This window comes from Marmota monax, unplaced genomic scaffold (genome assembly GCF_021218885.2).
Source record: "Marmota monax isolate L192 unplaced genomic scaffold, Marmota_monax_Labrador192_F-V1.1 WCK01_AAM20220418_F8-fsc00018, whole genome shotgun sequence".
Taxonomy (NCBI): domain Eukaryota; kingdom Metazoa; phylum Chordata; class Mammalia; order Rodentia; family Sciuridae; genus Marmota; species Marmota monax.
Window position 1 is genome coordinate 15,776,979 of NW_026692201.1, and position 22,361 is coordinate 15,799,339.

Here is a 22,361-nt window from a genome sequence, read left to right on the forward strand (position 1 = left end):
AATTTAGCTGTAAAGGTATCATTGACAACCAGACCTTTGTCAGTGCTGGCAAAAGAACACAGAATTACTTCCCTCCCCTCCCCCCTCCAAAGCCCCTCCACTACTAGTTCCAATGGAAAATATCCAATCGGAAGTCTATCCAAAAATCATTCCTAAAAAATGAAATTGCTTTCATATGGTATAAAAAAGTAAGTTTCCTCATTTCACACAGGCTTTAAAATTACATTTCCAAGAATAATCTTGGAACAAGACAAGTTTTTGTTCAATTAATTGTGGCTGGAAACTTTTTAATGGAAACATAGCACACACTTACTTCATTTCAGGTTATTAAATTGTGTTAAGCATTAAAGTTAGTTGCAATTCTTTGCTGTACCTCATTTGTTCTTCTCGATCCAAAGAAATATTAGAAGGTTAAAACTTATCACATAGGAGGGATTAATCATGCTACCAAAATTAGAAAGCATGTAGCTCTGTAAGACCGAGTGTGGAAATTGTGTGCTCATAGCACTTAAACTATTGGGAATCTAGGCTTCCCCTGCAGCACTTGACATGGCAATTCATGTCTGTGGAAACCCCTGGTAGTTGGAAGCTGGCTAAAGCTAGGGTTCTCTTATTCATTGGTTAAGGTAAGGACATTTATCATTTATGTGAAATTTTCTGATGAATTTCTCTATTGGTAGCTTTGGAAAAAGTCCTTGTGGAGGCAACTAGAGAGGCAGGCAACACTCAGTAATATGTCTGAAATAAATATAGTAGTCAAGATATATAAAGGAGCCTAAGGAGTAACATTCTTAGCCAAAGCATTCTGAGCTTCTGCCTTGATAATTATGATTTCTTAAGTGGAGTTAAAAAGAGTTGTACAGAATACCTGTTCTACCCTATTATTGCTGTTTACAAGGGTTGGGTGTGATGAGTAAAAGAAATCTGGGTCAAAATAAAAAATGCTTTGTAAAATAAACAAAGTTCCTATTTACTTACTATGTATAAACAGCCACTCACCAAGCCTCATTTCTCCGCAGGGCACCACTTTCAGATAAAAACATAGACCTGAATAGCATCATCCAGTATCCAAGGAAACCATGTAAGTACCTCTCTCACTGTGTACTTCTCTTATTCAGAGTTTAAAAGCTAGCTGAGTACTGAATGAGTGAGTGTTTTTATTTAATAATTATACGGGAGGTATTTTTTAGGAGCTTGCTAAAAAGAAACAGGTTCTTGATTGTTATGTGCGTCATAACAAAACCCTTATGTTTTCATCATATTCCATAAAATTATGTGTTTAGTCCCAACCTCTCCATCAATTCTCATTCTTAGGTACAAAACAGCTACTCAAAGTTTTAATGAATTGAGAGTTTCAAACTTTTCCAAGACCCATTAGTGTCTGAAAAACCATGTTTCAGAGGCCTTGTGCCAGGATTAGTTTCCTAAGTGTAATAAAACATTTTTTAAGTTTCAAAAATGAAGAAAAAATTGGTCAGAAAAGAATATCTTACTGGTAAACAGTAATAGCAATTAATTTGGTTTTAGGCTTCTCGAGGAGTAAGCATGTGAACTGAGATGTGGTTATCTATTTAAACTCCACAGAGAATCTTGAAAGAAAGTATAATTACCAAAATGCAAATATATATTTGGGAAAAGGGTTGGGAGGCTGGTGTATTATTTTCTTTCTTTTTTTTCTTTCCAAATTAATGTACATTTCTATAGGTTATTTCAAGGTTCAAATTTATTTTCAGAAGCTATAAAATCTAATGTGGAAGTTTAGTTTCCAAGAAACACATTGTCACTCTGGAGAAAGACCCTTTACTAAAATATTTGAAATTTGTACTAAAATATTTCCTTATCTGGAATCATTATCTTTTTCATATTTGTACTATCTACCTATAAAATCAAATTATTTTCAATAGGATGTGATTATTCATGATTATTTATATACTTTTTCATGAAAATACTTAATTTTTTCTTTATGTTCAAGTAATTTAGAATTTCTTTTCTACCTTCTAGATCTGCCATATGATTTATCTGGTCTTTTAAATACAGATAGCCATATTACTTTTCACTGGGGCTTTTGAGAATTGCCTTTAAATGCCCTGTGGTTTGTGTGTTTTTTATAATATTTTCATCTGTTTTTTGTTACATGTGTCTTTCCAGTTTTCCTCTGCAGTATGGTTCCTAGTAAAGCATAAATGACAGAGAGAATCTTTCTTACGGTTTTTGGGACCCTTTATGTTCAATCTCTAACTGCAGGAACAGAGTTTGTTTATCACATAACTATGTCAAATTGCATTCTTTATTCATTTCCATGATTCTTTTTATATGTTACAAAAATGTACCTTTCTGAATTGAGAGATAAGAAGTTGTGTTAGGCTACACAATTTGATGGAACATCTGAAGGGCATAAAAACCTCTGAACCCAATAAAAATATGAGACAAGGAAGTCATGCTAGTTACAAACTTCCCAAGTATGGAGTCCGAGGCCTGACATGCTGCTATCTAAAATAGGAATTCCTTGCTGCAAAATAGAAGTTGAACTATTGCTGGCCGAAGTTGGAAGCAGGGAAGGGTTAGAATAGAGCTTTATAATGAAAGAAAGCACTAATTGAAGAAAAGACTGACTAATGGTATAATTCACTATCTTGAGGAAATGGAATCATTCTCATGCAAGAAGAAAAAAAATCTATACTGAAATGCTTGAGGCACAGCTTTAACTATTTACATCAGAATATAGATTTTTCCAGAAAAATCATTTAAATTTGATAGATTCAATTCAACCTCTTACACCAAAGGGAAAATTCTTTACACACACACACACACACACACACACACACACACACACACACACTCTTGAGATTCTATTCAACAGTAACTGGTCTCTCTACTGTGGACTGACATTGTTCAGTAGAACTTTTTGTGATGATGGTCATGTTGCATGTGGACACTTTCAAAATGCTAACCACTAGCCATATGTAGCCGTTGAGCATTTGAAATGTGGTTAGTGCAACAGAGAAACTGAAATTGGAATTTTATTTATATTTAATTTATTACAGTTATAGAGCCTCCATGTGACTAGTGGCTATAATATTAGACAACATAATTCTAGTCTAGATCACATTTTTAAATGTGGAGAGATTAAAATCTGTATAGATATAATATTATTGTCAATTATTTCTTATCTGCATATCATTATCATGGACCATAACTCAAATCATTAATGCTTAAAGAACAAATGTACTTCAACATTATTTAGTTGAATTTTAAGAAATATTGTCATATGATCAACTGAATTTCAGAAAGTAATATTTTGCTTTCATGAGAAATTAAAATACCCTTTTCAAAAAAATTCAATTCTTTGGTATTCTGAAATACAATATTATTTTTTTACATTTACTTAAGTATTTGGATTATCATTGCACTAGAATTTCTCTACAACATTTTCCCAGAGATAAATGTTTTTAATATTGTTAGAAAGACATTAGATTATTGCTGTATAAGCCTAGGGTAGCAAATTTTAAAATGGCCTTTATAAACATGATCACATAAAAAAGATACTGTAGTGTATGTTCTAACTACCATGATAAATATTTTTGAAAAGTTCAGTTACAATTTCTGTAATAAATCTTGCAAATAATTTTCAAAATGTAACCAGCCTACATAAATGCTGACTACCCTTGTTTCTCCATAGCTGATTCTGCTCCCAAAACACACATCAGAATTTAAATCTGCTCCTATGACCTTTTTAGGCATTTAGTGAAAGTGAACATTAGGATACATGATGATATTTTTATAGTAATGGTAGCATGGTAATATTATAAGCAAAATACTGATTTACAAATTATATCACAAATTTTAAATTTGCATTGATTAAAAAATCAGTCAATTCATTTATTGAATGCTGATTATTAGTAGGACATTGAACTAGAGACCATGAAAAATATATTTTAAAATTGGTGACCCAAATATGTGCCGTGGCACATCCCCATAATCCCAGCGGCTTGGGAGGCTGAGGCAGGAGGATCTAGAGTTCAAAGCCAGCACCAACAAAAGTGAGGCACTATGCAACTCGGTGAGACTCTATCTGTAAATAAAATATAAAATAGGGCTAGGGATGTGGTTCAGTGGTTGAGTGCCCGAGTTCAATTCCTAGTACACCACACAAAAAAAATGATGACCCAGCATTTACCCTATAGGAGCTACATTTGTTAGACTTGGTCAACTCCTTTTGGATGGATAGGATTCAGATAAGAAGAAAGAGAAGTGTTTTTGTTTGTTTATTTTTGGCAAAACCTTGGATAAGCTACTTAGAATGCCCCTCCTACTGCAAAACAACTAGATTCTGGATAAAACGTAGTTTCTAATGATTTATTTGACTTGAAGGAAATTTTTGAACATCTTCAAAGATTCTTCTTCCTCACCTCAAAACTAAAAACCAAAAAAGTGTGAATTGAAGACTGTAGTTAAGAGCAATAAATGGCAAACAGGAAAGGCAGGAATGGCCAAATGGAATGCATGGGTTATATGTGCAAAGATATTGTTAAAAGGAGAGCAGTCATATGCTCTATTAGGTTTCTCAGAAACTGGTCTTATTTCAAAATAGGGAGAACTAACAACCACATTTGTGGACCCACATTTTGTGTCTCATTTTATGTCTTTTCATGTGTTCAGTAATATAATCAGGCACATCATATTGACTTATCTACTTTCAGAAAAAAAAAGGCCTATCTTTGCTCAGAAATCAGTGTTCTGAGTGGAGAAAACATGGCTCTTCACTAAGGAAATCTCTACGAATCAGTCTTCAATAATCTTGTGAAATCCTTGTCTGCTATCTGTATGTATATCTGAGAAAGTGTTTTCATTCAGAACTATGGACTGTGAGCTCTGAGACCTTAAACTCAAACTCAATTTATTCTGTATTTGTTTATGTAGTATTATTTATCTTTTTACTATGAACATCCCCCAAATATTAAAAAGTGAAAATAATAGTGTAATGAATTTTGTAAACCTGCAACTCCAATCAGAAACTATCATCACATGGATATTTTGTTTCATCATTCTCTGTCTGCTTCTCACCTCCACCCCAAATTATTTTGAAGTTAATATCAAATATAACAATTTCATGTTAGTAATTCAGGAGGCATTAAGACTTTTTTAAAAATTTATTTATTTATTTTAATTAGGTACATATGACAACAGAATGCATTTTGATTCATTTTCCACATTGCAGCACAACTTTTCATTTCTGATTGTACACTATGTAGTGTTGCACCATACGCAGAGTCATACATGTGCATAGTGTAATAATGTCCATCACATTCCACCATAGGAGGCCCATACCTCCTCCCTTCTTCTCTCTCCCCCTTGCCCAATCAAAGTTTTTGATACATTTTTTTCCCATGCCCCTTCCCCCCGCATTATGGATCAGCATCTACTTATCAGAGAGAACACTCAGCTTTGGTTTTTTGGGATTGGCTTTCTTTGCTTAGCATGATTCTCCAATTCCATCCATTTCCCTGCAAATGCCATAATTTTTTTCTCTTTTAAAGCTGAGTAATATTCTGTTGTGTATATATACCACAGTTTACTTATCCATTCATCTATTGAAGGGCCATCTAGGTTGCTTCCACAGTTAGCTATTGTGAATTGAGCTGCTATAAACATTGATGTGGCTGTGTTACTATATATAGTATGCTGATTTTAAGTTCTTTGGGTATAAACTGAGGAGTGAGATAGCTGGGTCAAATTGTGATTCCATTCCAAGTTTTATAAGGAATTTCCATATTGCTTTCCAGGCTGGTTGCACCAATTTGCAGTGCCATCAGCAATGTATGAGTGTGACTTTCCCTCCACATCATTGCCAACACTTATTGTTACTTGTATTCTTAATAGGTGCCATTCTGACTGGAGTGAGATGAAATCTTAGATTAGTTTTGATTTGCATTTCTCTAATTAGTAGAGATGTTGAACATTTTTTCATATATTTGTTGATTCATTGTATATCTTCTTCTGAGAAGTATCTGTTCAGTTTCATAGCCCATTTATTGATTGGGTTGTTTGTTTTTTGGGTGTTAAGGTTTTTTAGTTCTTTATATATCCTAGATATTAGTGCTCTATCTGATGTGTGTATGGCAAAAATTTGCTCTCAAAATGTAGGCTCTGGGCTGGGGATGTGGCTCAAGCAGTAGCGTGCTTGCCTGGCATGCATACGGCCCGGGTTCGATCCTCAGCACCACATACAAACAAAGATGTTGTGTCCACCAAGAACTAAAAAATAAATATTAAAATTGTCTCTCTCTCTCTCTCTCTCTCTTAAAAAAATGTAGGCTCTCTCTTCACCTCATTGATTGTTTCTTTTGCAGAGAAGAAGCTTTTTAGTTGAATCCATTCCATTTATTAATTCTTGATCTTATTTCTTGTGCTTTAGAAGTCTTGTTAAGGAAGTTGAGGCCTAATCCAACGTGATGAAGATTTGAGCATACTTTTTCCTTTATTAGGCACAGAGTATCTAGTCTAATTCCTAGGCCCTTGATCCACTTTGAGTTGAGTTGCATGGTAAGAGATAGGGGTTTTAGTTTCACTTTGCTACATATGGATTTCCAGTTCTCCCAGAACCATTTGTTGAAGAGGCTATCTTTTCTCTAATATATGTTTTTGGCGCCTTTGTCTAGTAACTGTATTATGTGGGTTTGTCTCTGTGTCCTCTATTCTGTACCATTGAGCTACATATCTATTTTGGTGCCAATACCATGCTGTTTTTGTTACTATAGCTTTGTAGTATAGATTAAGGTCTGGTATTGTAATACCTCCTGCTTCATTATTCTTTCTAAGGATTACTTTGACTATTCTGGGTCTCTTATTTTTCCAAAAGAACTTCATGATTGCTTTTTCTATTTCTATAACGAATGACGTTGGGATTTTAATTGGAATTGCATTGAATCAGTATAGCACTTTGGGTAGTATGGCCATTTTGACAACATTAATTTTGCCTGTTCAAGAGCATGGGAGATCTTTCCATCTTCTAAGGTCTTCTTCAATTTCTTTCTTTAGTGTTCCGTAGTTTTCATTGTAGAGGTCTTTCACCTTTTTTGTTGATTTCCAAGTATTTAATTAATTAATTTATTTATTTTGAGGCTATTGTGAATGGGGTTGTATTCTAAATTATTTTTTAGAGGATTCATCACTGATGTATAGAAATACATTTTACTTATTGGTATTGATTTTATATCTTGCTACTTTGCTGAATTCATTAATTAATTCTAGAAGTTTTGGGGTGGAGTTTTTTGAATCCTCTAAGTACAGATAGAATCATGTCATCAGTGAATAATGATAGTTTGAGTTCTTCTATTCCTATTTGTATCCCTTTAATTTCTTTCATCTCTTTAATTGCTCTGGCTAGAGTTTCAAGGACTATGTAGAACAGAAGTGGTGAAAGAGGACATCACTCTCTTCTTCCAGTTTTTAGAGGGAATGCTTACAATTTTTCTCCATTTAGAATGATTTTGCCCTTGGGTTCAGCATAGATAGCTTTTACAATGTTGAGCTATGTTCCTACTATCCCTAGTTTTTCTAGTGTTTTGAACATGAAAGGGTGCTGTATTGTGTCAGATGCTTTTTCTGCATCAATTGATATAATCATATGATTCTTATTTTTTATTTTATTGATGTGATGAATTATATTTATTGATTTCTGTATGTTGAACCATCCTGCATCCCTGGAATGAATCCCACTTGACCATGGTGCACTATTTTTTAAATAAGTTTTTGTATGCAATTTGCTGTGATTTTATTGAGAATTTTTGCATCAATGTTCATCAGAGATATTGGTCTAAAATTTTCTTTCCTTGATGTGTAGAGACACATCAAGGTTTTGGTATCAGGATGATACTAGCTTCATAGAATGAGTTTGGAAGGGTTCCCTCCTTTTCTATTTCATGGAATAATTTGTGGAGTATTGGTATTAATTCTTTTTGTTGGTCTTGTAGAACACAGATGTGAATCCTTATGGTCCTGGACTCTTCTTGGTTGGTAGGCTTTTGATGGTATCTTCTATTTCTTTGTTTGAAATTGATCTATTTAAATTGTGTAACTCCTTTTGACTCAGTTTTGGTTGATTATATGCCTCTAGAAATTTGTTGATGTCTTCAAGGCTTTCTATTTTACTGGAATATAAATTTTCAATATAATTTCTAATTGTCTTCTGTATTTCAATAGTGTCTTTTACGATATGTCATTTTTCATTACGGATTTTCATAATTTGAGTTTTCTGTCTCCTTCTTTTCATTAGGGTGGCTAAGTGTTTGTCAATTTTATTTAATTTTTCAAAGAACCAGCTTTTTGTTTTGTCAATTTAAAAAAATATTATATTATTTTCTTAGGTGTAGATGGACACAACATAATACATGTTTTTTTTTTACCATCTTCACTGTGATCAACTTTATTTTCAAGATTGTATATTTTGTCTTCATTATCTCACATTCTATCTTCCAAGTGATCTAGTCTGTTGGTGATGATTTCTATTGAGTTTTTATTTCATTTATTGTTTCCTTCATTTCAAGGATTTCTAATTTTTTAATTTATTTTTTGCCCTGCTCCTTATTTCTTTGTTGTTGTGATAAATAGTTGCCCATATTTGCTCTTTTATCTCTTTGTTGGAGTGATAAATTTTTGCCTGTATTGCTCACTTTGGTCATTCTTTAATTCGTGGATCATTTTAATTATGTACATTCTGAACTCCTTCTCTGAGATTCCATTAACTGTGCTGTCTATGGATTCTATTATTGCAGTATATTGGTTTGTTTGGGGAACTTTCCTCCTTTGTTTTTTCATGATTTATATGCGTCTCCCTTTTTTGAAATGCAGATCTGAGATATTACAGTTTCTACCCTATAATCATGTAGTGTCCCCGCAGATTACCTGTACCTCAGCAAGGTATTGGACTTCTAGTCCCTAGTCGGTGTCCCACGAAAATTGCTACTGCAACTAAAGGTGGTGGTGTTAATAGTGGAGGTAACTCAAATAGCAGTAGGGGTTTTCCAAGATGGCTGCAACCACTTTCAGAGATGGGGCTGAAAGGGTGGGTTGCCTATTCGGAGATGCAGCTGCCTCCAGGCCCTATCTATTGTCCCAAGGTGTAGACTACTGCCTGCGGAAGGCTATGGCAATGTCTGCAGTGTCCCAAGTAAGAGGTGGGCTAGGCCTGGGCTCCAGTGTGGGTCTGCTGGTTGGCAGCGTGGTCTAGGTCCTAATCTTGGCCTTGGCTCCCACAAAACTTGTTATTTATTTATTTAAATTAGGTATATATGACAGTAGAATGCATTTTGATTCATTGTACTCATTGCAACACAACTTTTTTTTTTTTAATGCTGGGAAATGAACTTTATCTAAAAAGTTTATCACACCAAAAATGTTGATATTTCTTTACTATCCTCAGATACACAAAGCCAATATTCAAACTTTCCTATTTGTATAGTTTTTCTATACTTTATACTTTTGGAAGCAGAACTCAAATAAGGTCCATATTGCAATTGGTTAATGTGTCTCTCTTCTTTTCATCTACAGTTTTTCGTGTATTTTCTTTATTTGTTGAAAAAAACTGAATTGTTTGTGTTGTGAATCTTTCCATAGTCTGAATTTGCTGATTCCCACGGAGATGTTTAATAACATCCCCTGTCCTGTGCCTTACCTTTTTTTTTTGGGGGGGGGGTTGTTTTAAAGTTTGTTGTTGTTGTTGTAGATGGACACAATACCTTTATTTTATTTATTTATTTTATATGGTGCTGAGTATTAAACCCAGTGCTTCACACATGCTAGGCAAGTGTTCTACCACTGAGCCACAACCATAGCCCCCTGTGCTTTTCCTTTTAATTAACTGTTGTAATTAAGACTAAAAATCTGATCATATTTATTTAGGGGAGGGAAGGCAAAACTACTGTTTTCTTTCTCTTTGGGTGTTAGCAGATGTTGATGATCATTGCTTAAATTCATTTATTCCTAGAGTTTGTAAGAATAGTAATATAATTCTATCATATCTGCTTCATTTATTATCAAGAATTCTTCTTTATAGATAAACTAGTTTGTTATTTTGAGTTTCAATTTATGTAAGAAAATCAGAATAAATTCTTAATTTGTTCTGTTAATTTGTAAGTTCTTAGCACAATGTAAAGAGTTTCTAACCATCCTCAAAAGGTAATCAATGGGGCTGGGGATATAGCTCAGCTGGTAGAATTCTTGCCTTGCATGCCCAAGGCCCTGGGTTCAATCCTCTGCATCACACATACACACACACACACACACACACACACAGACGCACAAAATGTAATCAATATTATTCTTAAAATGTCATTATGAACATTGATGTGTTTCAATTATTACAGTTGTTAATGCCTATGGATGCCCATATTTTTACGTCTTTGGTTACTCAGTCTATTTCAGTTGATTCCTATTTATTTAAAAAAATTTGTAGTTGTAGATGGACAGAATACCTGAATTTTATTTGTTCATTTATATGTGGTGCTAATGATTGAACCCAGTTTCTCACACATGGTAGGTAAGCACTCTGCCAGTGAGCCCTATCCCAGCCATGTTCCTATATATTTTTGAAAGAACCTCAAGTTTTTGAAAATTTCCATGATAATGATATGACAAAATTTAACAGGCTTATCTTGGACTTTTCCTTTCCAAATCTGGAAGCAGGCAATTTTCTAAGAAGTTGTATTTCTTTTTTTTATGAATTTTGTCTTGGAAATTGTACTTAAAAACTATGTTCTTGAAATTAGGAGAGCTCATTTTTACTCACATGGCCCTTAGTCTAGGTCTTTTCAAAGGAAAGAGCTAGAATATATGTTCTTTTAATTTTTTTTTTTTTTTTTTGGTGCTAGGAATTGAACCCAAGGATGCTTAACCACTGAGTCGAATACTCAGCTCTCTTTTTTATGTTTGTTTTTCTTTAATTTTGGGACAGAGCCTTGTTAAGTTCTTAGGGCCTCACTAAATTGCTGAGGCTGACTTTGAACTTGCAATTTTTTTTAAGACAAAATACATAGACATCCATAGGAACACTTAAATTTAATACACATCAAGGACAACAGGTTTTAATTTAATCATAAATCCTCTATCCATTTGCCCTTTCTTCTAAACTGACAATTCCAATTCTTAATAATACTAGTATGCTTATTAGCTTTAAGTGATAATACATTTACAACAGGCTCAGAATAATAATACCAAGAAGACCACCATCAGTAGGAATGTACATATACCTTGTGTAGAATTCTCTCCCCTCATAGGAATGTACATATTTCTGTGATTTTCAACTATATGGAATTGTTCTTTTTTGGTATGATTATGTTACCAGGTAGCTACACAGAATCATTTGGCTCATTTTGCTTTCAATTTTTAGGAATTAAAATCTTAGGGGAGACCAGAGCAGTGCATGGTTCAGGGTGAATTATTGCCCACTGTTGAGATTCTTACCAACAACACAGAAGTCATGAAATTTTCCATTGTAACTAATGGCAAAAGGTTTATTCCCAGCCCTGTATTAATGCCATGCACAGTTTCCTCTGTAATTCTTTAAAAATGTTTTATTCCCAGGCTTGGGTAGTTTCTACATGCACATGCCCAGATTAGTATCTGCTAAATTCTTAGGGTACTCTCTGTGCTTCATGTCTTTCCTCCCGGGGACTTTGTCCTGCAAACTCTGGCCACTTTCTTTGATACTTTCATTTCTGTTTCCTGAACTCAGAGCCTTTGGCTCCCCTGAGTTGGGTGTCCTCCCCATGCTGCTGTTGAGAAGCCCTCAAGGCTGTGTTCTGGGGCGATGGAAGGGTTCACCTCTTGGCTTTTCATTCCTCAGGAATCACTGTCCCTCATGGCCTGTTGACCTATGTCTTGAAAACCATTGTATTGTGCATTTTATTTCCTTCTTCCTTCCTTCCTTTTTTGTTTGTTTGTTTGGTAGTTTTAAGAAGGAAGTTTTGTCCCATCCCTCTGTCAGTTCATCTGGGCTAGAATAAGAAGTCTCTCCAAGTTGTTTCCAAAAAAGTTCAGCAATACCTTATTTATCCAATCAGTATCTTAATAGGAAGTTCAATAATTGAAATGAATTTTAAAACATTTGACTGTAGTGTGTGTAGAAAACCCCCTTGAATAAACTGCTGTAGTTTTCTTTTTCTTTCCTTTATTCTCTCCTTTCTCCTTTTGCAGGGGTAAGGGGGTTTGTTCCTGGGATTTGAACCCAGGGCCTCATGCATTCTAGGCAAGTGTTCTACCCCCGAACTCCAGCTCCAGCCCTCCCCACTGCAGTTTTGCAACTGTCAGTACAGCTTGTAGAACCATGTGGTGGCATTTTCCCTCCCACCTAACTTTCCTACCAGATGATCCAATTTTATTTTCTGGACTTAGAGTCAATTTGGTGGCTCATTCATTCATTTCTTGAACAGATATTTTGATTAACTACTATGTGTCCTACAGTGTGGGGGTAGATACCATAGTGAAGAAGACACTCTCTTTCCCCTTAAAAAAAAATCTTGCAAGTTTATTTTCACAGACAAACTTGCATGTGAATGTTCATAACAACTTTTCTTTTTGTGTGTGTGTGTGTCCAGATTTTATTATTATTATTTGGATTTTTGATGGTGGTAACTCTACCTTATTCATTGCAGCTTGCACTGCTTCAAGTGGTAGTTTCCAGAACTGTGTGTCTTTTTTTAAAAAATTTGTCCTTTTTAGATATACATGACAGTAGACTGTAGAGTATATTTGGACATATTATAAATACATGGAGGATAACTTATTCTAATTAGGATAGTATTCTTGTGGTTGTACATATGTGGAGTTTCACTGTGGTGTATTCATATATAAACATAGGAAAGTTATGTCTGATTCATTTCACTGTCTTTCCTATTCCTCTACCTCACCTGCATTCCCTTTTGTTTAATCCACTGAACTTCTGTTCTTCCTTTCTCTTCCCCTTGTGTATTAGCATCTGCATATCAGAGAGAAAATTTGATCTTTGGTTTTTTGGGACTAGCTTATTTCACTTAGCATGATAATCTCCAGATGCATCCATTTACCAGAAAAAGTCATGAAGTCATTCTTTTCTTAGAGCTAAGTAATATTCCATTGTGTCTACATACACAGTTTCTTTATCCATTCCTCTATTGAAGGGCACCTAAGTTGGCTCTATAGCTTAGCTAATGTGAATTGGGCTGCTATAAATGTTGATGTGGCTGCCTAACTGTAGTATGCTGATTTTAAGTCCTTTGGTTATATACCAAGGAGAGTTATAACTGGGTCAAATGGTGGTCCCATTCCTAGTTTTTAAAGGAATCTCCATATTGCTTTCTAAGGTGATTGTATCAATTTGCAGTCCCACCAGCAATGCATGAGTGTACCCTTTCCCCCACATCCTCGCCAACATTTACTGCTGCTTTTTTAAAATATTTTTTTTAGTTGTAGATGGACACAATAACTTATTTGTTTATTTATTTATTTATTTATTTTTATGTAGTGCTGAGGATGAAACCCAGTACCTCACATGTCCTAGGCGAGCATTCTACCACTGAGCCACAATCCTTGCCCTGTTTTTATTCTTGGTTAGCAAATTTATTTGTAATAACCAAAACCTGGAAATATCCAAATGTCTATCAATGAGTGAATGATTAAATAGAGAGTGATTTAGTTACATAGTAGAATACTACTCAGCAATAAAGAAAAATGAACTGTTGTTATGGGCAACAACTTAGATGAACCTCAAAGAAAATATGTTGAGTGAAAAATACTTACCTTAAGAGAATACCTTATTGAATGATTCCATTCATATAATTCTTATGAGGTAACATAATCATAGAGATGGTGAACTGATTAGTGGTTTTCAGGGGCAAGGGAGAGGGCAGGGGATGTAGTAGGGGTAGACGTAAAAGGGTAGGATTCTTATGATGATGCAGTTAAGGGTTTGGCATGAGCTAATGGTTACTTAAAACTACAACATGATAAAATTGCTTAGAGATCTACACACACAAACACAAATAAGTGCATGTGTATCTGGTGATATGTGAACAAGCTCTATAGATTGTACCAATGTCAATTTCCAGGTTTGGATATCACAGATGTTAATATGGAAACAGAGACCAAGTGAAAGATCCACAGGGCTTCTCTGTCAATTATTTGTACATTTTTGCTAATTTTAATTATTTCATATTAATTTTTTAAATAAGTGCAATGTTGTAGAGGATATAGGGAACTGAATAGCTCATTATAATATATTGTAATAATCTTTAGTCAAGAGGAATTAGTATAGAGTATTTATATGGAGGAATACTGTCTTTTTTGTGTTGCTATAACAAAATAGTCAAAGCTGGGTACTTTATAAAGTATTTATGTTTATTTGGCTCCTGATTCTAGAGGGTCCAAATAGCATGCTTCTGCAGTCTTAGTAGCGTCTCAACATGGCAGAAAAGTTAAAAGAAAACTGGCTGCTTGAAGAATAGGACAAATTCACTTAAAAAAAAATTCACTCTTCTGAGAGCTAATCCACTGTGAGAGCTAATACCACACCTGACCTACCCCTGTAAGACAGTATTAATGTATACATGAACGTGAAGCCCCATGACGTAATCACCTTCCATTAGGCCCCACTTTTTTAAGTTTCTTGCCACATTGGAGACCATATTTCCAGCACACGAACCTTTGAGAAACAGCACATTTCCAAATAACAGCAAATATCTTGTTCCTATTCCCCAGTTAAAAAACCATGTCTCTACTATGTCTCTCACTTTCCAGCAAGTCATGCTTTTGTCTGAGGGACTTGGTTCCATCAGCAGTAATGGAGAAACAGAATGGATGAAACTGACTCCACCATCACTACCCCAATGACATGTCCTGCTCACAGGTGCCTGTGTGAAATGCCTTAACCATACGAAGCAGGCATTGTGTAAGAATGAGTATGTATCAAGCATCAGGAGTCTGGTGTTTCCACAACACACTCTAATGTAAGTAGGAAAATTGGTTCCAAATTTAAATATCCATGAATTCTCTGTTACGCACAGCCTTGGCTCACCTCTGGCCCGCTCTGCCATTAGCATGGAGCAGTCAAAGCTTCACTCAGACCTGCTTAGAAATAGCCTTTGCATGTGAAGATGAACATGGGTGCAGTGGGTTTTATTACTGTTGCTCTAACTCATTTTAATTTGGTGACAGATTGATATATATTGTGAGTTTTGTTAAGTTATATGCGTTTTTTTCCTCCTAGTAACCAAGTAGAATTTTCTCTGAATGTTAGGTGAAATCCGTATTTGGGTTTTGTTGATATTAGTAGGAGGCCCTACAAAAGCCACTCAATATGAATTTGTGCTCTTGTCAAATTGTGACAACTCAGTTGTCTTAGAAATTTCATTAGGTTGTTTCTGAATTTCACAAATCCATGAATAAATGGGCTTATATAATATGTGGGCTAGAAATATATTGATTCTTTCTTTTTTTTTTCTTTTTAAAATGCACCCTCTCTTATCAATGCCAGGAGAACCTCCTTTAGAATCACCATTGACTTAGAAGGGGTCTGAGTCTGCACCTGTGTGCTCCTAGAATGCTCCCTGGGAAGGAAATGTTCTTGGAGTTTTTAACCTGGTCTGAGTCTCCTTGAGACAGAATCACAAAGTGTATGTATAGGCAGCTTTGGTTTGTATCCTTTATCATCATCAGGGGAATAGCCAATTTGAAATGAATGAATATAATTTGTGAAATTGGCCACTTAGTTCTGACTCACGTCTTCTCCTCCTTCTTCTCCCTTACTTCCTCCTTCTACTCCTCGTCCTTGACTCATATTTAATTTTTTTTCTAGATATTTTACATGTAACAGGTCATGTATCATTGATTAGATCTTGGGACTTTCATTCTTTTGTTGTTGAGGCAAACTGTGTACTAGGTTTCATTTTAACATATTGATTTGATTTTCTGAAACGAAACTGGTTATTTGTGTGCTACATGCTTTAACACCTTTCTAAGAAAACATTAGAGAGTATGTCAAAAGTCTAGCTGACTTAGAATGCCTCTTTTTTGCCTTCTGGTAGTTTATGTGAGTGTGTGGTCCTGATTTGTATATGGCCATGGTCTTTTCTGTGTCCTCTCCTATCTCTGTCTCTATATTTGAGAAAATTGTTGGCTTTTTTATTATTCTTATTTATATCTTTAAGATGCAGTTATAATAGATGTTCTCGAGATTACATAACACTCCACATATTCCATGGTTTTCCCTGGATAGGCAGGTATAACCATGTTATTAAATAATGTTACAAGCATTTTTTTTGGAAAGGAATAGGAATTAATAGGAAGCCAGTTGCCTTTTACATAGATTTCAGATGCCCACTGAAGAGGCTTGATTTTTTAAGTTTCCTGAATAGTTTTGAAATATTAATTTGAGAATGAGAGCTGCATAGCCATCAATATAACTCTGCAGTTTTTATTTTTTTTGGGGGGGGTACTGGGGAATGAACTCGGGGTGCTTGACTACTGAGCCACATCCTCAGCCCTATTTTGAATTTTATTTATAGATAGGGACTCACTGAGTTGCTAAGCACCTTGCATTGCTGAGGCTGGCTTTGAACTTTCGATCTTCATGTCTCAGCCTCCCAAGCCAATGGGATTAGAGGCATGCGCCACCATACCTGGCTTAACTCTCCAGTTTTTAAAGATAAGCCCCATCTTTCTTCTTCCTCGTGTTCACCTGAGCAAAGCTAATGCGCCTACCTGCAGAAAAGCCCATCAGTCCCTGGATAACAAGAAGCATGTTTAAGCCTTTAATTTTCTCTTCCTTGTTGGGTGCATATAGTGGGTCAGCTCCAACAGCTCGGCTATATGTTACTGCTCATTCTCAACTGAAATTTGTATGGTTCACTAGACCTGGGGAGGCCATTTCTCTGAACTACGTCCTAGGGGCTGGTGTGGCTCCCTTGTTTCAGAAATTATCCCCTTCTCTAGAAAAAGGGCTCAGTATCTATTAAGTTTTCTTGGATCCTTAGATGCTATCACTATGCCTGCATTACACTCTGGTTTTAAAAAAATAGGATCAGATCTGATAATGACCAGTACCTGCTTGATTTTTAGGTATTTCTGATAGTTGCTCTGACCTCTGCTTGATTTGATGACTTATTACTTCCAGCCATTTGTATGACTTCAGAGCTGACTCTTAGTAACAGATATGGGTAGTGACAGCTCCACATTTGTGATATTAAATGTGCATACTGGCCTGCTTTGCTAAATGTCTATCATTGCTCACAATTGTAATAAGGAAGAAGGCCTCAGACAAAATGAGTCTTTCCAAACTCTGAAGAGTGTGGCATCTCACTGATTGCAAAAAAAAGAAAAAAAAGCAAAACCAAGGCAAACAATAAAAAAGGGGACAGTGTAAAACTAAACCAGAACACTAAGACCCTCTAGCCAAATTCAGTTGTTGAATAACTTGGTTTCAGGCTCATGCTTTCTGCCATTCAGAGGAAAAGGGAATCATAAGAAATGATGTCCCTATTATGAGATCAGAGTGGGGCTGGAGACCCCAGGGAGCCAGGACAAATGTTCTTGTTTTTCAGAACTTTGGGGCAGTATGCATTGAATGGTTTATTATGTTAAGTTTTATATCAGAGAATTGTATTAAGGCATCAGCTCACATTGCTGAATGGTATGGGATACTTTAAAAAGTTAATCTTTTTTTTTTTTTTGCAGTGCATTTAGACTAGCATTGTTCATTAGAAATGTAATGTGAGTCATAAAATTAATTTTAATTTTTCTAGTATCTACAGTAAAAGGACATGCATGAAAATAATGTAATAATATTTGTATTTCAGTCAATAATATCCAAATCCCATTATATCAATAGATGTTAATATCAAAATTATTGAAATATTTTGCATTCTTTTTTGAAAGTCTTTGAAGTCTAGTATGCATTTTACAATTATAGTACGATTCAGTTTGGACTGGTCATGTTTCTGGTGTTCAGTAGCTGCATGTGGCCAGGGCTTCTGTGTTGCACAGCACAGCAGTGGACAATGGAGTGGGCAGGAAGGGCAACTCTCCTTTGTTGTAATGTGTTTGGGATGCTTTCAGCTGTGAGATACCTCATCAATAGTTACCATCAGGAACCTTGAAAGGGAAAGTCTTCCAGGGTTCTTTGAATGGGGTGGGCATTAATTCAGAAGTTATTATTTTATGTCACCAGAACTAATTTGATGAGAAGAATAGCTATGTTAAGTCATCTTCAAGCAAATAAACAACTTATTCTGAAAACTTTTGGACCCTTACTTTCAATTCCCTCATCTCTAGTGAATGCTCTAATTTATCTTATCTAGGAAATTCTGGAGCTGTTTTTATGCTATTTGCTTCTTTAAGACTTCCATGAGTTCATCAGTTTTCTCTCTTGAGTTTCCCATGGGAATTAGTTTGCAATTTTTCAGTGATATCATGACTTTTTCTTGATATACAGTTACTCATTAATTTCTTTTGTTAGCTCTTTGAGGAGAACTGAGACTTGCTGGCTGTCCTGCCTCTTTAGTGCCACGCATGAAGCAGGGTGTACTCAGAGATGCTTGTGGAATGGACATGTACATGCCTTCTCTGATTTAAAGTCTGGAAGGCAGAGCATGTTTTTAACTTCTCCAGTGTACTTTTGTTTGCTAATTTAGTATGGGTTTTTCTGTTGGTGCTTAATAAGTTCTTGCTGACTGGAGGACTTATAACTGTCCTCCCTAGTCTTAGTCCAAAACTATAATCATCAAACTGTTAAATTACATAGTTGGACAAAATCTTCATTTGGAGGAACAAATACAAACATATCTACCAACCTGCCCTGTGGATTCTTACATGGATCTATGAAAGAAGCTATGAAGAGTGTAACTATCTTTGGTTAAATACCAATAAAATATAATTATTGCCAGAAGAAAAAAACATGTTCTTCTCATAAGTCTTAACCTCTATGGCAAAAGAATCTACTTTGTAAATATTTGAATCACTCAATTCTTTCATTCAACAAACTGAGCACCCATGAGGATTAAGGCATTGTATTAGGTACAGAGCATAAAAAATTTTAAAAAGCCTGACTCTCAAGTTGCTCACATTTTGGTTGGAAAATCAGATCATATCAAAGCCCTCTGTAAACCATTTGTATGTTTAGAGCAAGTTACTAATGAGAGAAATATTCAGCAAAGTCTAATTTTTATTGTGTTTTCCTTCTGTGAGGTTGTTAAGAGTTTTTAGAACAAACGTGTAGATAGTGGTTTGTTTTAAAGGAGTTATATTATTCGGCACTTATTATATTTTATTTATTTTCTTGATTGATTAATTGCAGTTAAATTACCTTAGCATGCAAGAACAGATTTTACAGATTTTGACATATGATTAAACAGCATAAAGCATAACTAATGTGGTTTTAGTGGCATGCTATGTATTAAAGCATAAAATTTAAACACACATTTCATCAGGAATTTTTGCAGTTACAGTGAATTAGAGAGATTTCTGTTTGAACTACCCCCATCTCCTATGTTAGGGAGGGGCAGGAATTTTATAATTGAGATTATTATGGAAGAGTGTCCTGACATAACTGATTGACTTCTGTGATGTTCCTTGAAAGTTCAAATTCAAGGTGTGCACTTATTTCAGTCAGCTTATTCTGAATGTTTAAATAAGAAATACTATTTCTGGGTATTCTGAATAACTCGTTGTACATTTATTCCTAATAGTGAGCATTTGGACTAATGATGGATTACTAATGAGCATGTAAATGTACCACCTGATTACATTAATATATGATCTTCCATGACGAGGTCTGAAATGAACATTTCTAATATGTATTTCTTTTCCCCAAATGGCACTGTGGTGTATACTGAGCAGGACTGAGACAAGGGTGTTTTCTTAAGAGCCACTGATTTAGTCAATTATCAAAAATCACATTATAATAAATGCTGTTCTAAGAATTTTGATTAACCTTTAAATAAATGTTACTTTGGAAAAAAATCTGCCAAATGTGTTAATGATAAATTGTGAAGTGGTAGTAATTGCAAGTATGGCTTTATAGATAATATAGTTAATTGATACCACCCTCTCAAACATATATAGCACATCAGCTGCTATGAGCCTAGATTATAGCAATGGTGTCTATGGCATTTTTGATACATTGAGGATGACATAAGTAAAATGGAAACTTAGAGTGCTCACCAGGGTCATTCTCTCATGGACATCTGATGCCCATGGTCAAGTAAATTTTTAATGACACATAGTCACTACACACCTTTCAGCCTTCTGAAGAGGTAAGTGTACATTGATCTGTCCTAATTAGCCTTGCAGAATACTTCAGACATCCCTGCAGGAACACTATTATTTAATAAAATGAGAGCTGGTTTTTTTTCACAAGCTCAGCACTTGCTCCTTGGAAGGCTGTATTGTTTTCTTCTGCTTTTTTTTTTAAACTAAGGTCTCATGTCTCATGTTCATCCTTGTCTTTGTCTGACAATGTAGTATTAATGCAGCTGCATAAAAAAAAGTAAGCAAAATTAAGGAATGGGTCTGATTATGAAGGTTCATTGCTATTATAAGTAATCCATAGGGCACATGTCCATTCTTTTCCTAATGTATAGGGTGCTGACTGCATAAAATTACTTGAAAAGACATTAAGGGTGTACAAGCAATTCTGTTGAGGTGTGCAGTGGGATGCTTTTATGTTTGGCAATAAAGGTGGCTCTGGAATGCCTGATTCAAAAAACTGTAGCCAAATCAGTTTGTAGTTGCTTAAGACTAGAGATTTTTTTTTTTTTTTTTTTTTTTTTTTGGGTACTGGGGATTGAACTCAGGGCCACTCAACCACTGAGCCATATTCCAGCCCTATTTTGTATTTTATTTAGAGACAAGGTCTCACTGAGATGCTTAGTACTTTACTTTTTTTGAGAGGCTGGCTTTGAACTCTCAATCCTACTACCTCAGCCTCTCAAGCCGTTGGAATTACAGGCATGTACCACTGCATCCAAGAGAGACTAGAGAATTTATGTTGGGATATCTACTTCATTTGAGAGTTTAGTTTTCATCTGTATTTAGGATCTAGAACAAAGAATCCTGAGTTTGCCCATTTTTGTAAAAAACCAAGCACTATTTATAATTTGCTGATAGGATTTGGAGGCAGAGGTGTTTCTAATACAGACACTTACTATAATTGTGAAGTTGGTTCCAAATGGGACACAGAACACATGGTGTTAAATCTTATCCACTGATAAAGTCTACAACCACAACTTCTTAGAGGTAGGAATATCCCTTGGTGAACATTGTTCATTGGTAAGTGAATGTATTCGCTTTTAAGAAAAAGGAACAAGAAAGGACCCTGTCATGCCATTGGGCTGGCCATGGATGACAATATCTGGAGTTGCCCTTGTGTAGAGGGAAATCAATCATCTCTTTCTGCTGTTTTATGACCACCGAGTCAGCTGGAAGCTCCTCAAGTGCCCACTTATCTGCTTGCTGATACCTGAAGTTGCATACTTCGAGATTAAAATCTTTGGATTTTGCAAATATCTCTAAAAATTATAACACGTAATTTAAATTGTATCATTAGACTATACTGTGAATAGTCTTACTAGCTCTCTCTGGATAGCATGTTTCTTTAAAAACTTTAATTAATTTATTTATATGTGGTGCTGAGAATCGAACCCAAGTCCTCACACATGCCAGGCAAGTGCTCTATCACTGAGCCACAACACTAGTCCCTGGAGAGCATATTTTGAAAGGGGTTGGATAGAGAAATAGAAGCCCTCTAGTCACTGGAGAGTGAGAGGAAGTGCTTTTTAGCTTGAGGGAGATAGTGGGGAAATGTGGAAGATACTGAAAGAGGCGGCTTGAAACAAAACAAGATGATATTTATTTTCTTTATAGTATAGGAAAATCTCTAAAGAATGTCAGACTTTCTGAATATAGTTTTGAATATATCTTGGTTGAAAAACTGAAATATTTTTCAATTTTATTGAGGTACAGATACTTTCTTTGAATTACCCAGTTCAATTATTCAGGATTTTTTTTTTAAGTAGCTGCTATGTGCTAAAAAGTGTATTGGACGAAAAAAGACATGTTTTTCCACCCATAATGTTTTATTACACACTATGTTCTTCCCTGCAGGTAATAGAAAACACAAGTCCAAATGGCTTTAGTTAAAAGCAAATTTGTTGCCTCACTCCACTGAAAGTCCAGAGGGAGGGTGGATTCAGGGTCAGTTTAACCCAGTAGTTTGGACTTAGTTTTCCTTTCATTGTTTGCCCTCTCTGGGGATCAGTTTCAGCCATGGCTGGGTGGGAGATGGCTATCAGGAGGCTTTATAGAAGAGCTAGAAAAACCTTCCCAGAAGCTTCCAA

The 22,361-nt window shown here is 35.3% G+C and overlaps 1 long non-coding RNA gene across 1 annotated transcript in view; it reads left to right on the forward strand.

The window, feature by feature from the left end:
• Positions 1-235: 235 nt before the first annotated feature.
• The window catches only part of LOC124081985 (uncharacterized), a 37,440-nt gene continuing 15,314 nt past the window's right edge, over positions 236-22,361 (forward strand). Inside the window, exons 1-2 of the long non-coding RNA XR_009225527.1 lie at positions 236-626; positions 1,020-1,081. This is a non-coding gene — a long non-coding RNA (uncharacterized LOC124081985). The remainder of the gene's footprint in view (positions 627-1,019; positions 1,082-22,361) is intronic.